This window comes from Sus scrofa, chromosome 6 (genome assembly GCF_054392235.1).
Source record: "Sus scrofa isolate SSC_HxYL_T2T_F1_AM1 chromosome 6, Sscrofa_HxYL_maternal_Yorkshire_Landrace_v2.0, whole genome shotgun sequence".
Lineage (NCBI taxonomy): Eukaryota > Metazoa > Chordata > Mammalia > Artiodactyla > Suidae > Sus > Sus scrofa.
In genome coordinates this window covers 48,304,027-48,318,010 of record NC_139388.1, presented here as the reverse complement: position 1 = coordinate 48,318,010, position 13,984 = coordinate 48,304,027, and the positions used below count along the sequence as shown (strand labels likewise).

At 40.2% G+C, this 13,984-nt stretch overlaps 1 long non-coding RNA gene across 2 annotated transcripts in view; it reads right to left on the bottom strand.

Moving 5' to 3' along the window:
* LOC110261275 (uncharacterized) overlaps positions 1 to 13,984 on the bottom strand; it is a 67,155-nt gene that overhangs the window by 10,408 nt on the left and 42,763 nt on the right. The window contains exon 4 of one of the 2 annotated variants that reach the window (XR_014806162.1): positions 287 to 423. The exons of the other annotated variant lie outside the window; for it this stretch is intronic. This is a non-coding gene — a long non-coding RNA (uncharacterized LOC110261275). Of the gene's footprint in view, positions 1 to 286; positions 424 to 13,984 lie in introns of those variants that run through there. 2 annotated transcript variants of the gene reach the window in all.

Below are 13,984 nucleotides of genomic sequence, written 5' to 3'. Positions count from 1 at the left end.
TGCAGCAAATCAGATTATTTCCTTGAACTTTATCTTCATTTTAAGATGGTGCCTTTTAAGGAAACTTCATCATTGGATGCCATTAGGGGAGCTTAGAATGAATCCCTTCATGTTATTTGACTTCAGATGTGAAAAGACTTTGCTTAGTTAAGACATAAACAGAGTGACACCAGCACGATAGTGGAATGGGAGGTTCTAGCCTTTATTCTCTCACAGAAACTCCAATTTGACAATGATCCACACACAGAAATACCTTCTTGAAAGCTCTGGTGTCCAGGTGAGAGATTACAGTGCTCGGGTGAAGCACAGACGTGAGAAAAGGTGCACTGAAGGGGGCAAGATCAGCAGTTCCACTTGACCTGCATCGCCTTTTGCTCAAACCCATTTAGATGAGTACTGAGAGACTCCCTCCACTCAGGAACCCTCGAGAGGAAAAGAGTGATGTGAGTGTTTTACTTTGTCACAGATCCAGGGTCCAGACTCACTCCAGCAGACCTAGATCCCAGCAGCCTAAACATCAGGAATAATGAGATTGGATCACATATAAAAATCCTTTCAAGAAGCCTAGGACCAGACAGCTTCACAGGTGGATTGTACCAAACATTTAAAGAATCATTGTAAGTCAGCTATATTTCAGGTTTTATTTAAAAATGGAAAATAATACGGGGTTCCATTGTGGCTTAGTGGGTTAAGAACCTGACTGGGATCTATGAGGATGCTGGTTCGATCCCTGACCTCACTCAGTGGATTAAGGATCTGGTTTCGCCACAAGCTGTGGCACAGGTCGCAGATGTGGCTGAGATCTGCTGTGGCTGTGGTAGCTGCAGCTCCATTTTGATCCCTAACCTGGGAACTTCCGTATGCTGCAGGTGCAACCCTAAAAAAACAAAAATAAAAAATGGAAAAAAATCAAGAACAATTATTATCAATCCTTTGGGGAAAAAAAAAAAATTCTTCCAAAACAAAAAGAAGAGGGAACACTTCCAAATAACTTTTTAGAAGGCCAACATCACCCTGATAGCAAGGCCAAAGACACCAAAAGACAACTATAGACCAAAATCCTTGATCAGCATAGATGAAAAATCCTCAACAAAACATCTGCAAACTGAATTCAACAACATATTAAGAAGACCATATACTGTGATCAAGGAGGATGTATCCCTGCGATGCAAGAATAGCTCAACATATGCAAAACAGTGTGGAACACTACATTAATAGAATGAAGGCTAAACACTACATGGTCGACTTGATAGATACAGATAAAATGTAGCATATACACACAATGGAATATTATTCAGCCTTAAAAAGGGAAATCCTATCTTCTGCAGTTACTTGGATAAACTGGAGGACTTTCTGGTTACTGAAATAAGCCAGACATAGAAGAACAAAAATTACATGATACCACTTAACATGATGAATCAAAATAGTTATAATCATAGAAACAGAAAGTGGAATGGTGGTTTCCAGGAAATGAGCTGAGAGGAAAACATACAGGTTTTAGTCAGAGAGCACAAAGCTTTGACTATACAAGATAAATTCTAGAGAGCTGTACAGCATGGTGTATACATACAATAATACTATTTTATACTTGGAAGTGTATGAAAATAGTGTATCTTTATGTCAAATGTTACCACAGACCCAAAAAGAAAGTGGGGGGAATCTTCGGGAAATTGACAAAGATTGACAAAGATTATTCTAATGGTATAATGGTTGAATACTTATTTTGAATTCATCAAATTCTAAGCCTGAATTATGTACAGCGTTTTCTATATAAAAATGTTTTTTTAAAAATGCATTCTAGAGGCTATTGGAATAAAAAGGTCAAGAACACTCTTAAGATGATAGGGTTGGTGAAAGGAAGATTTGAACCTTTCCTTCCAGAGCAAATCAGTGTGGCAAAAAAAAATGTAATAGTTTATATGGAATGCACTGTACACCCTTAAGAGGAATGGTTAGCTTAGCCTGGTGGCAGAGGATATAAAATACTTCCCAGAGGAGGTGTTGCTTTACCTGGGTCTTAAATAAGAGTCATCCATACACACACACAGTAATACCTTGTCCTGATGATCCCAGGAGGAGGTAGCAGCGTATGTCAGGATCTGAAACTGGAAGTATCAACTGAGACAGCAAGATTTGATAGACTGCAGATATTAAAGTGAGTTGTAAGACACAAAATGAAGATACTTATTTGAAGTGCCTAGAAGTGAATTTGGTAACTCTTGAGGCTCTCAACCTAGATGTGGGTCTAAAGAGTTAAGAGCTGCAGGTAAGAGTCTTGTAAAGCAATTTCATTTCAAGAAAGGAGCACACGGAGATACCACTTCTCTTTTAAAGGAGGAGGATGCTCCTCCCTTCACTTCAAATAGCAAACCTTAACCACTGTGAGAATTTGATATCTATCTATGCTGAGAGCAAGATCAATAGGAAAGATTAGAGGGGAGGATAGAGAATAGTGGAATTGTGTTGCAAAAATACCTTTGTTTGTTTTCATGGTAGGGCAGTAAATTAAAATATTTTCTAAAAATCAAAGATTCATTTTTTAAATTTATTTATCGAAGTATAGTTGATTTACAGTGTTGTTTCAGGTATACAGCAAATTGATTACAATATTCTTTCATGTTACTATATATATATTATTTTTCCTTATAGGTTATAAAATACTGAGCATAGTTACCTGTGCTATACAGTAGATCCTTGTTGGTTATTTTATATATAGTAGCGTGTATATATTAATCCCAAACTCTTCTAGTATATTCCTCCACCCACCCCTCTTCCCCTTTAGTAACCATAAGTTTGTTTTCTATGTCTCTGTGTCAATGTCTGCTTTGTAAATAAATTCATTTATATCTTTATATTTTAGATTCCACATATAATCTATATTATATACTATTTGTCTTTCTCTGGCTTACTTCACTTTGTATTTCTAGGTCTATCCATGTTTCCGCAAATGGCATTATTTCATTCTTTTTAAGGCTCAGTAATGTAATATTATATAGACATATATACCACATCCTTATCCATTCATCTGTCAGTGGACATTTAGGTTGTGTCCATGTCTTGGCTATTGTAAATAATGCTGCAATGAATATTGGGGTGCATGTATCTTTTCAAATTACAGTTTTCTCTGAATATATGCCTAGGAGTGGGATTGCAGGATCTTATGGTAATCTGAGTATTTTAAGGAACCTCCATGCTGTTCTTCGTAGTGGCTGTACCAATCTACATTCCCACCAGCAGTGTAGGAGAGTTCCTTTTTCTCCACACCCTCCCCAGCATTTAGTATTTGTAGACTTTTTGAGGATGGCCATTCTGACTGGTGTGAGGTGGTACCTCATTGTGATTTTGATTTGCATTTCTCTAACGTTTTTCTTTTTTTTTTCAGGTGCCTGTTGGCCATCTATGTATCTTTTGAGAAATGTTTATTTCAGCCCATTTTTTCACCGGATTGTTTAGTTTTTTTTTTTTTTTTTTTTTTTTTTGGCTGTTGTTGTTGTTGCTATCTCTTGGGCCGCTCCCGCGGCATATGGAGGTTCCCAGGCCAGGGGTTGAATCGGAGCTGTAGCCACCGGCCTACGCCAGAGCCACAGCAACGCGGGATCCGAGCCACGTCTGCAACCTACACCACAGCTCACGGCAACGCCAGATCGTTAACCCACTGAGCAAGGGCAGGGACCGAACCCGAAACCTCATGGTTCCTAGTCGGATTCGTTAACCACTGCGCCACGACAGGAACTCCCTAGTTTTTTTTGATAATGAGTTGTATGAGCTGTTTGTCTATTTTGTAAAAAAAAAAAAATATTTTTGGCCATGCCCACAGCATGCAGAACTTCAAGGCTAGGGACTGAACACGAGCCAGAGCAGTGACAACACCAAATCCTTAACCACTAAGTCCACCAGGGAACTCCCTATTTTGGAAATTAATCCCTTTTTGATCACATCATTGCAAGGGTTTTCTCCCATTCTGTAGGTAGCCTTTTCATTTTTGTTTATGGTTTCCATTTCTGTGCAAAAACTTTTAAGTTTAATTAAAGTCCCATTTATTTATTTTTATTTTTATTTCTATTACTCTAGGAGAGGGATCCAAAAAGACATTGTTGCAATTAGTATCAAAGGATGTTCTGCCTGTGTTTTCCTCTAGGAATTCTACAGTATCTGGTCCTACATTTAGATTTTCAATCTATTTTGAGTTTATTTTTGTGTTTGGTGTTAGAGAATATTCTGATGTCATCCTTAGCTGTCCAGTTTTCCCAGCACCACTTACTGAAAAGACTGGCTTTTCTTCCCTGAATATTCTTCAGTCTAGTCTGCAGGCTTCCTGACAGGAGGCGCTGGTACCTGCCAACTGGAGGGTGGAGCTGAGTCTTGGCCCTCTGGTGGGCAGGGCCATGTCAAGGGGCAAGTCCACAGGTGGCTTTGGGCTCAGGAAAACTTTAGGGTAGCCTGTCTGCTGACAGGTGGGGCTGTATTCCTGCCCTGCTGGGAGCAACAGAACCAACCTACAGGCTGTCATGCAGTCTTGGTGCTAATGACCTATGTGAGATGTCTGCCTCCAACAAGAGTTCACATAAATACTTTCCAATAGCTCTGCCACCAGTGTCTATGTCCCCAGTGTGAGCCACAGTTGTCCCCCACCACCCCAAGAGACCCTCCAAGACCAGGCTTCATTAGAAGTCCAGGAACCTATGAGTCACTGCTTTTGCCCTGGGTCTCAGTGCCTACGGGACTTTGTGTGTGCCCTCCGAGAGGGAAATCTGTTTTCCCCAGTCCTCGGGAGCTCCTTTGGCCTCAAAGCCAAATGCTCTGAGGGCTGCACCTCCTGATGCCAGACTCCCAGGCTGGGGAGCTTGACATGGGACTCAAAACTCTCACTCCTGTGGGAGAACATGTGCAATATAATTGTTTAATTATATCATGAGTGCACCCCCCCACCCCTCTTACCGTCTTGCTTTGTTTCTTCTTTATGTCTTTGGATGTAGAATATCTTTTTGGGTAGGTTACAGGTTTTTTTACTGATAATATTCAGGAGCTATTTGTGAGATTCTCATGTGCTCATGAGAGTTGGCAAGTTCAAAGTCCTTCTACTCAGCCATCTAGTCTCCTTTCAGTCATTAGTTGTTTACACCCCCCTCCCCTCCCCCGCCTTTTTTTTTTTTTTTTTTTTTTTGCCACATATTGCATCTTTTTTCTACATTCAGTTTTGCGGATTGGAAAGTCCAAGATCAGGTTTCCTTCAGGGTTCACTTTCTGGTGAGAGCTCTTTTTCAGGCTTGTAGGGAGCTACTTTCTCACGATATCCTCACGTGGCAGAAAGAAGTCCTCATGTTCTTATGTGAGGACACGCAATATTTTAAATATGCCACTTCTCCAAATTATCTCATTTATCGAAAAAAAAAAATCTTGTTCTCCAGAAAACCAGAACCAATACATTTTGTCTAAGCGGATACATTAGAGGGAGATTTATTTTGAGTAATTGCCTCATGATTCTGGAGACTAAGGAGGCTGAAAACTGCAGCGCAGGATGACACAAGGCAGCTGTCTGGTATCCAGAAAAATGGGTCATCCAGTATCCACCAGATTATTAAAATCTTCCTCTGCTGAGCTCAGCCTTTAGAGAGTGTTATTTTAAACAGTGCTATGAACATAGGTGTACAGTGTCTCAAGACTTCGCTTTCTTTCTTTTTTTTTTTTTTTTTTTTTTTTTTTGCCATTTCTTGGGCCGCTCCAGCGGCATATGGAGGTTCCCAGGCTAGGGGTCTAATCGGAGCTGTAGCCACCGACCTATGCCACAGCCACAGCAACGCGGGATCCAAGCCGTGTCTGCGACCTATACCACAGCTCACGGCAACGCCGGATCGTTAACCCACTGAGCAAGGGCAGGGATCGAACCCACAACCTCATGGTTCCTAGTCGGATTCGTTAATCACTGCGCCATGACGGGAACTCCAAGACTTTGCTGTCAATTCTTTGGGATGTATATACTCTGAAGTTGGACTGCTGGATCATATGGTAGTTCTTTTTTTAACTGAATGATAGTTGACTTACAATATTGTGTTAGTTTCAGGTGTACAATAAGGCAATTCAGATACACACATACATATATTTCAGTTATACTCCAGATTCTTTTCCATTATACATTATTACAAGATACTGAATATACTTCCCTGCACTATACAGTAAGTCATTGTTTATTCTATATATGTGCTATGTGTTAATCCCATATCTTCCCCTTTGTTTTCTTTGTCTGTGAGTCAGTTTCCTCTTCTGTAATTCATTTGTATTTTTTTTTTTAGATTCCACATATAAGTGATATCATATAATTGCCTTTCTCTAAATTCACTAAGTATGATCATCTCTTGGTCCATCCATATTGTAATAAATAGCAGTATTTTTAAATGTCTGAGCAATATTCCTCTATGGTATTTATGTATAATCTTCTTTAACCATTCAACTGTTGGACACTTGTAAGTGTCGTGTCCCTGTCTCAGCTATTATAAATAGTGCCACTATGAACATTGATGTGCAGGTATATTTTTGAATTAGAGTTTTCATCTTTGCAGGATATATGCCCAAGCGTGGGATTGATGGGTCATGTGGTAGCTCTATTTTTGGTTTTTTAAGGAACCGCCATACTGTTTTCCATAGTGGCTTCACCAATTTACATTCCCACCAACAGTGTATGAGGGGTCCATTCTCTCCACACCCTCTCTAGCTTAATTATTTGTAGACTGATGATTGTCATTCTAAACAGTGTGAGGTGATTTTGATTTGCATTTCTCTAATAATTAGCATTGCTGAGTATCATTTCATTTGCCTCTTGGCCATCTGTAGGTCTTCTTTGGAGAAATGTCCATATAGGACTTCTGCCCATTTTTTGACTGGGTTGTTTTGTTTTTTGATAATGAGTTGCATGAGCTGTACCTGCATTTTGGAAATTAACCTTATCAGTAACATTGTTTGCAAAAACTTTCTGCTGTGCAAAACTCTGAAGTTCAATTAGATCCTACTTATTTTTGCTTTTATTTCTTTTGCCTTGTGAGACTAATTAAGAAAGTAATACCATTGAGAGAATGTTTTGTCTATGTTCTCTCCTAGATGTTTTAAGGTGTCACATTTTAAGTCTTTAAACCAGAGTTCCTGTCATGACGCAGCAGAAACGAATCCAACTAAGAACAATGAGGTTGCAGAATCGATCCCTGGCCTCGTTCAGTGGGTTAAGGATCTGGTGTTGTCATGAGCTGTGGTGTAGGCCGCAGACACAGCTTGGATCTGATGTTGCTGTGGCTGTGGCATAGGCTGGCAACTATAGCTCCAATTCGACCTCTAGCCTGGGAACCTCCATATGCCGTGGGTGTGGCCTTAGAAAGCAAAAAAAAAAAAAAGTCTTTAAGGCATTTTGAGCTTATTTTTGTGTATGGTGTGAAGGTGTGTTCTACCTTCATTGATGTACATGCAAGCTGTCTAGCTTTCCCAACACCATTTACTGAAGAAATTGTCCTTTCTCCATTGTGTATTCTTCTCTCCTTTGTCAAAGATTAATTGAAGGTAGGTGTGGGTTTATTTCTGGGCTCTCTATTATGTCCCACTGAACGTTTGTTTCAGCACCAATACCATGATGTTTTGCTTACTATAAGAAATGCAACAGGAGCTCCCACTGTGGTACAACATGATCGGTGGCATCTTGAGAGCCACTAGATGCAAGTTCAGTGCCCAGCCCGGCACAGTGGGTTAGGGATTTGGTGTTGCCACAGCTTAGTTTGTGACTGTGGCTCCAATCCCTGACCCAAGAGCTCCATATGCCGGGGAAGCCAAAAATGATGAAAGAAAGAGAGGGAGGGAAGAAGGGAAAGACAAGAGAGTGTGATATATTAATTTTGTAACCAGCTACCTTGCTACATTCATTTCTAAGTTTTTGTGTGGAGTCTTTAGATTTTTTTTATGTAGAGTATCATGTCATCTACATATAATGACTTTTACCTTTTCCTTTCCAATTCTGATAACTTTTCTTGTCTGTTTGCTATGACAGGCTAGGACTTCCAATACTATGTTGATTATAAGTAGTGAGACTAGGCATCTTTGTCCAGAATTTAGTGGGAAAACTTTCATCTTTTCAGTATTATGATATTGACTTTGTCATAAATGCCTTTTATTGTGTTGTGATATGTTTTTTATACCCACTTTGGTGAGATTTTTTTTTAAACATGAACGTTGAATTTTATCAAATGCTTTTTGTGCATCCATTGAGAGAATTGGTTTTTGTCTTTTATTGATGTGGTCTATTGATTTACATATGTTGAACCCATCCCTGTCACTCTGGAATGAATCCAACTTGTTCACAGTGTATGATTCTTTTTATGTGTTGTTAGATCGAGTTTGCTAATATTTTGTTGAGGATTTTTGCATCTACATTTATCAAAGAGAAAAAGTGGTTTCAGTATCAGGGTGATGGTGGCCTCATAGAATGATTTTAGGAATGTTGCCTTCTGGTCAGTCTTTTCAGAGGGTTTCAGGAAGATCTGTACCAGTTCTTTGTATGTTTGATAGAATTCCTCAATGAAGCCATGTCCTGGACATTCATTTGCAGGGTTTTTTTTTTAAGTATAGATTCTATTTAACTTCTAGTGATTGGTCTGTTCAAATTATCTGCTTCCTCTTGATTCAGTTTTCTTGGGATGTATGTTCTTAGAAAGTTGTCCATTTCTTCTAGGTTGTCCATTTTGGGGGAGTATATAACTGTTCATGGTACCCTCTTACGACTCTCTCTTGGTATCCATTGTTATTTCTTCTCTTTCATTTCTTATTTTGTGTGTTTGGATCCTCTCTTTTCTTCTTGGTGAGACTGGCCAGAGGTTTGTTGATTGTTGTCTATCAAGTAAAAAAATCAGCTCTTGGTTTTTATTGACTTTTTCCCCCCAATCTATTTTCTCTCTGATCTTTTTTTTTTTTTTTTGGTCTTTTTGCCTTTTCTAGGGCCGCTCCCATGGCATATGGAGGTTCCCAGGCTAGGGGTCTAATCAGAGCTGCAGCCACCCGCCTATGTCACAGCCACGGCAACACCAGATCCTTAACCCACTGAGCAAGGCCAGGGATTGAACCCACAATCTCATGGTTCCTAGTTGGATTCGTTAAACACTGAGCCAGGAACTCATTTTCTCTCTGATCTTTATTATTTCCTTCTGTCTGCTTACTTTAGATTGTTCTTTTTCTAATTCTCTTAGGTGGTAGGTTAGGTTGTTTACTTGAGATATTTCTTATTTTATTGAGGAATTCCTGTATCACTATGAACTCTCTTAGAGCTGCTTTTACTGCGTCCCATAGATTTTGTATGATTGTGTTTTCATTGTCATTTGTCTTTTGAGGTATATTTTAAATTGGCCCATTGGTTTATTAGTAGCCTGTTATTTAGTCTCTGTCATCGTTCTTGTTTTTCTGTCTGTGGTTGATTTCTAATTTCATGCTACTGTGATCAGAAGATAATTTCTTGAAAGAATTTCTGTTCTCTTGAATTTGCTGAGGTTTGTTTTGTGTCCTAGTATGTGGCCTATGGCCTATCGTAGAGGATGCTGCATGTGGACTTGAAAAAAGTATGTTCTTTTTTTTGGGGGGGGGGTAGTTTTCTGTAGCTATCAATTAAGTCTAACTACTCTTCTGTGTCATTTAGGATCTCTGTGGCTGTAGTAATTTTCTGTCTGGAAGACCTGTCCATCAATGTCAGTAGAAGGGTGTTAACCTTCTACTGTTATTGTATTCTCATTAGTTTCTCCCTTTGTGTAAGTCTTCGTTTTATGTATTTCAGTGTTTCTATGTTGGGCGCATATATGTTAGCAAGTGTAATGTCTTTTTCCTGTATTATTTTTTTAAATCATCAGTGTCCTTCTTTGTCTAATAGCCTTTGTTTTAAAGTCCGTTTTGTCTAATGACTATTACTACCCCCATTTTATTGTTTTAATTTATTCAGCATTTTTATTAACTTCTTTTTCAGCCCTGGGTCTGGAAGACTGGAGAGGTCTGTTTCATTGTTCTTTCAAGGAATTTATCTTCTTCTTTTAACTGGACGTAGTTCCTCTGCGCTTTCATTTCACCCATCTTTCCCTGCCTCTATGAATATAGGAGAAACTGTTATCTATGGTTGTCCTGAAGGGCTGTTTTTATGTGGGACTGTTCCTGTGTAGACTACGTGACTCCAATACTTTCTGTGTGAGGGCTATTTGTGGTACAGCTGCCACATCTTTCTTCAAAGTGTGCTGCTTGTCCCTTTTTTTTTTTTAATATCTATTTTATTGTGACCTTATTTATTTATTTATTTTTGTCTTTTTGCTATTTCTTTGGGCCACCCCTGCGGCATATGGAGGTTCCCAGGCTAGGGGTTGAATCGGAGCTGTAGCCGCCGGCCTACGCCAGAGCCACAGCAACACAGGATCCGAGCCATGTCTGCAACCTACACCACAGCTCACGGCAATGCCGGATCGTCAACCCACTGAGCAAGGGCGGGGACTGAACCCTCAACCTCGTGGTTCCTAGTCGGATTCGTTAACCACTGCGCCACGACAGGAACTCCTGCTTGTCCCTTTTTTAAGAGGCGCAGTGAGTGTTGTGGTGACTGAAGCCAGCACTGGAAGTTGGGCAGGGCTTTATCTTTGCTCTGTAGTTGTCACAGCCCTGTTGGAGGCAGGGTCTTGTTCCCCAGTGTTGGAATAAAAGCTCTAGATCCTGTTCCAAGCTGTGGTGTGAAGTAAGTGGAACAAAATTGCTCCTTCTCAAAAAGGAGCAGCTGTGCATTCCTCCCCAGAAAGTGTCCCCAGGACATGTGACTCTTTGACACCACCTGATGTGCAAGTCCACAAAATCCACTTCTGTTGGTGCCATCCTTGGACCAGTCTCTGCTTAGGGTGCACATCACCTTAGATGTCAACCCTGGTGCATATACACTTTGAGTGCACAAGTTCCCAAGGTCTGCTGAAGCTGTGCCTGCTGTGGAAGTGCCAACAGTTGGCTCAGATGTATAAGTCACCTCCATGTGTGCCCACCCACTAATTCCACTGCTACTGGCGCCATTCCCTGATCCATCTTAGCTACAGGAACAGTGATAATGGGCTGCACATCAGCCCAATACATGCACATTCCCAACGCCCACTGCAGCCAGAGCCAAGCCCCACAATTAGCTTGCTGACAATGAGGCTGCTATAGCAGACCCATGAGCTTCTATTCTGGGTCTAGCTCTTACCTGTGCACAGGCTGTGGCCTGGACCACACTCCAAGCCCTTTGGGCTATCTCCACACAGTCAAAACCAAGTCCTCTCCTGGAAGCCTGATTTCCACCCCCAGCTGCTGCACACACCAGCCGGCATGTGTTTTGAGTTGGGAGTGCAACGACTTAGCTGCAGTCCCTCTCTGCCCTGTCCAGCACACTCCTCTTGGGCAAATTCCATGCCACCGCACTGCCCTATCTGTCCCAGCAGGCCTCTCAGTGAAGGAGGTTCCCAGGATGACGCCTTCTCAGGGGCACACACAGGTCCCTTCCTGATTCCCTTTTAGATTTTTTGCCTGTTGTCCTACACAGTCACACAGTGGAATCTTTCTTGCAGCTTTTGTTGTGTAAAGAATAAGAGATCTGTCAGCTTTTATTTGGGAGAAACGTTCTAGATGTAGATCTATTTTTTTTTTTAATTGGTGGAAGGTGAGCTCCATGTCCTACTCTGTCATCTTGATCTCCTTTTTTAATTTTTTGAGGCACTTGTATATATTTTTCCATGGTGGTTGCACCATTTTATGATGCCACAAAAATCCAAAAGGATGCCACATATCTTTTCCAAATGTGTAAAGACAAAAATGTTTTTTGACAGTAACCATTATTTTAATGGGTGCAGCAATTTTTTATTCTAGGTTTGATTTGTATTTTTCTAATGATGAGTGGTATTATTTTTTCTTATGAATACTGGCCATCTTTTTTTTTTTTTTTTTTGGAGAAATGTCTATTCAAGTCCTCAGCTCATTTTAAAATTTGGTTATTTGAATTTTCTTGTTGAGTTCTTCATAAATTCTAGATATTAAGCCCTAACAATTTAGTGACGTATTTTCTCCCATTCCATAGGTCATCTTTTCACTTTCTTGATTGTATCCTTTGATGCTCAAATGTTTTTAAGTTTGATGTAACCACCTGTCTGTTTTTACTTCTATTGCCCAGGTTTTATTAATATCCAAAAAAAATCATTACAAAGTCCAGTGTCATAAAGGTATTCCCCAGAGTTCCCATCGTGGTGCAGTGGAATGCAGCTAGTATCTATAAGGATGCGGGTTCAATCCCTGGCCTTGCTCAGTGGGTCTGGGATCTGGTGTTGCTGTGAGCTGTGGTGTAGGTCACAGATGCGGCTCAGATCCAAGTCACTATGTTTGTGGTAGAGGCCGGCAACTGCAGCTCTGATTCGACCCCTAGCCTGGGAACTTCCATATGCCTCAGGTGTGGCCTGAAAAAAAAAAAAAAAAAAGTATTCCCCTGTATTTTCTTCTAGGAGTTTTATAATAGTTTTACCTCACATTTAGGTCATTGGGCCATTTTTTAGTTAGTTTTTATGTACAGTGTAGGATAACCTTTGTTCTTGCACATGTGGGTACCTGATTTTTCCCAACGACATTTTCTGAAGACTCTCCACATTGTCTTTGCACCCTCATAAAAGGTTATTTGATCATACATAGGAAGATTTCTTTCTTTCTTTATATTCTATTCCATTGGTATATGTGCCTGTACCACACTTTGATTACTGTAGCTTTGTAATAAGTTTTGAAGTCTGGAAGTGTAATACCTCCAACTTTGACCTCTTTCAAAATTGTATTGGCTAATTGTTTGGTATTTTATAATTCTGTTACTTTGGAGTCCCCTTCATGGCTCAGTGGTTAACGAATCCGACTTGGAACCATGAGGTTGCGGGTTCGACCCCTGACCTCACTTAGTGGGTTAAGGATTCATTGTTGCTGTGAGCTGTGGTGTAGGTCGCAGATGTGTCTTGGATCTGGCACGTGGCTGTGGCAGGGGCCCGCAGCTGCAGCTCCGGTTGGACCCCTAGCCTGGGAACCTCCATATGCCAAGGGTGCAGCCCTAGGAAAGACAAAAAGACTATATATATAGTCGTCTTGTCACACACATACACACACACACACACATATATACTATATATATATATATATATATATATATATATATATATATATAAAATTCTATTACTGAAAGGAAAAAAAATGCAAAAAAAAATACCCATCATTGGGATTTTGATAGCAAGACTCTATAAATCTCTTCAGGTTAATGTTGGCATTTAACAAATTATGTCCTGTAATCTTGTACAGTGGATGTCATTAATTAGTTTCTTCATTAATTTCTGTCAACAGTGTTTTGGACTTTTCAGTATACAAGTCTTTCACCTCCTTGGTTAAATTTATTCCTGAGTATTTTTTTTTTTTATTTTTGTCTTTTTGCTATTTCTTGGGCTGCTCCTGTGGCATATGGAGGTTCCCAGGCTAGGGGTCCAATCAGAGCTGTAGCCACAGGCCTACGCCAGAGCCACAGCAACGTGGGATCCGAGCCGCGTCTGCAACCTACACCACAGCTCACAGCAACGCCGGATCGTTAACCCACTGAGCAAGGGCAGGGACCGAACCCGCAACCTCATGGTTCCTAGTCGGATTCGTTAACCACTGCACCACAACGGGAACTCCCCTATTCCTGAGTATTTAATCTTTTTGAGGCTACTGTAATTGTTTTTAATTTTTTCTTTTCCATTATGGTTTATTACAGGATATTGAATACGGTTCTCTATGCTATACAATAGGTCCTTATTTTTTATCCTCAAACTATCCTCTTAATTTCCTTATTGGATTATTCATTGTAAATATATACACACAAAACTGATTTTGAGTATTGATTTTGAATTCTCCAATTTCGTGGAATTTATTACCTTTTACAGTTACTAAGTGTGTCTAATAATCAGTTTAATAC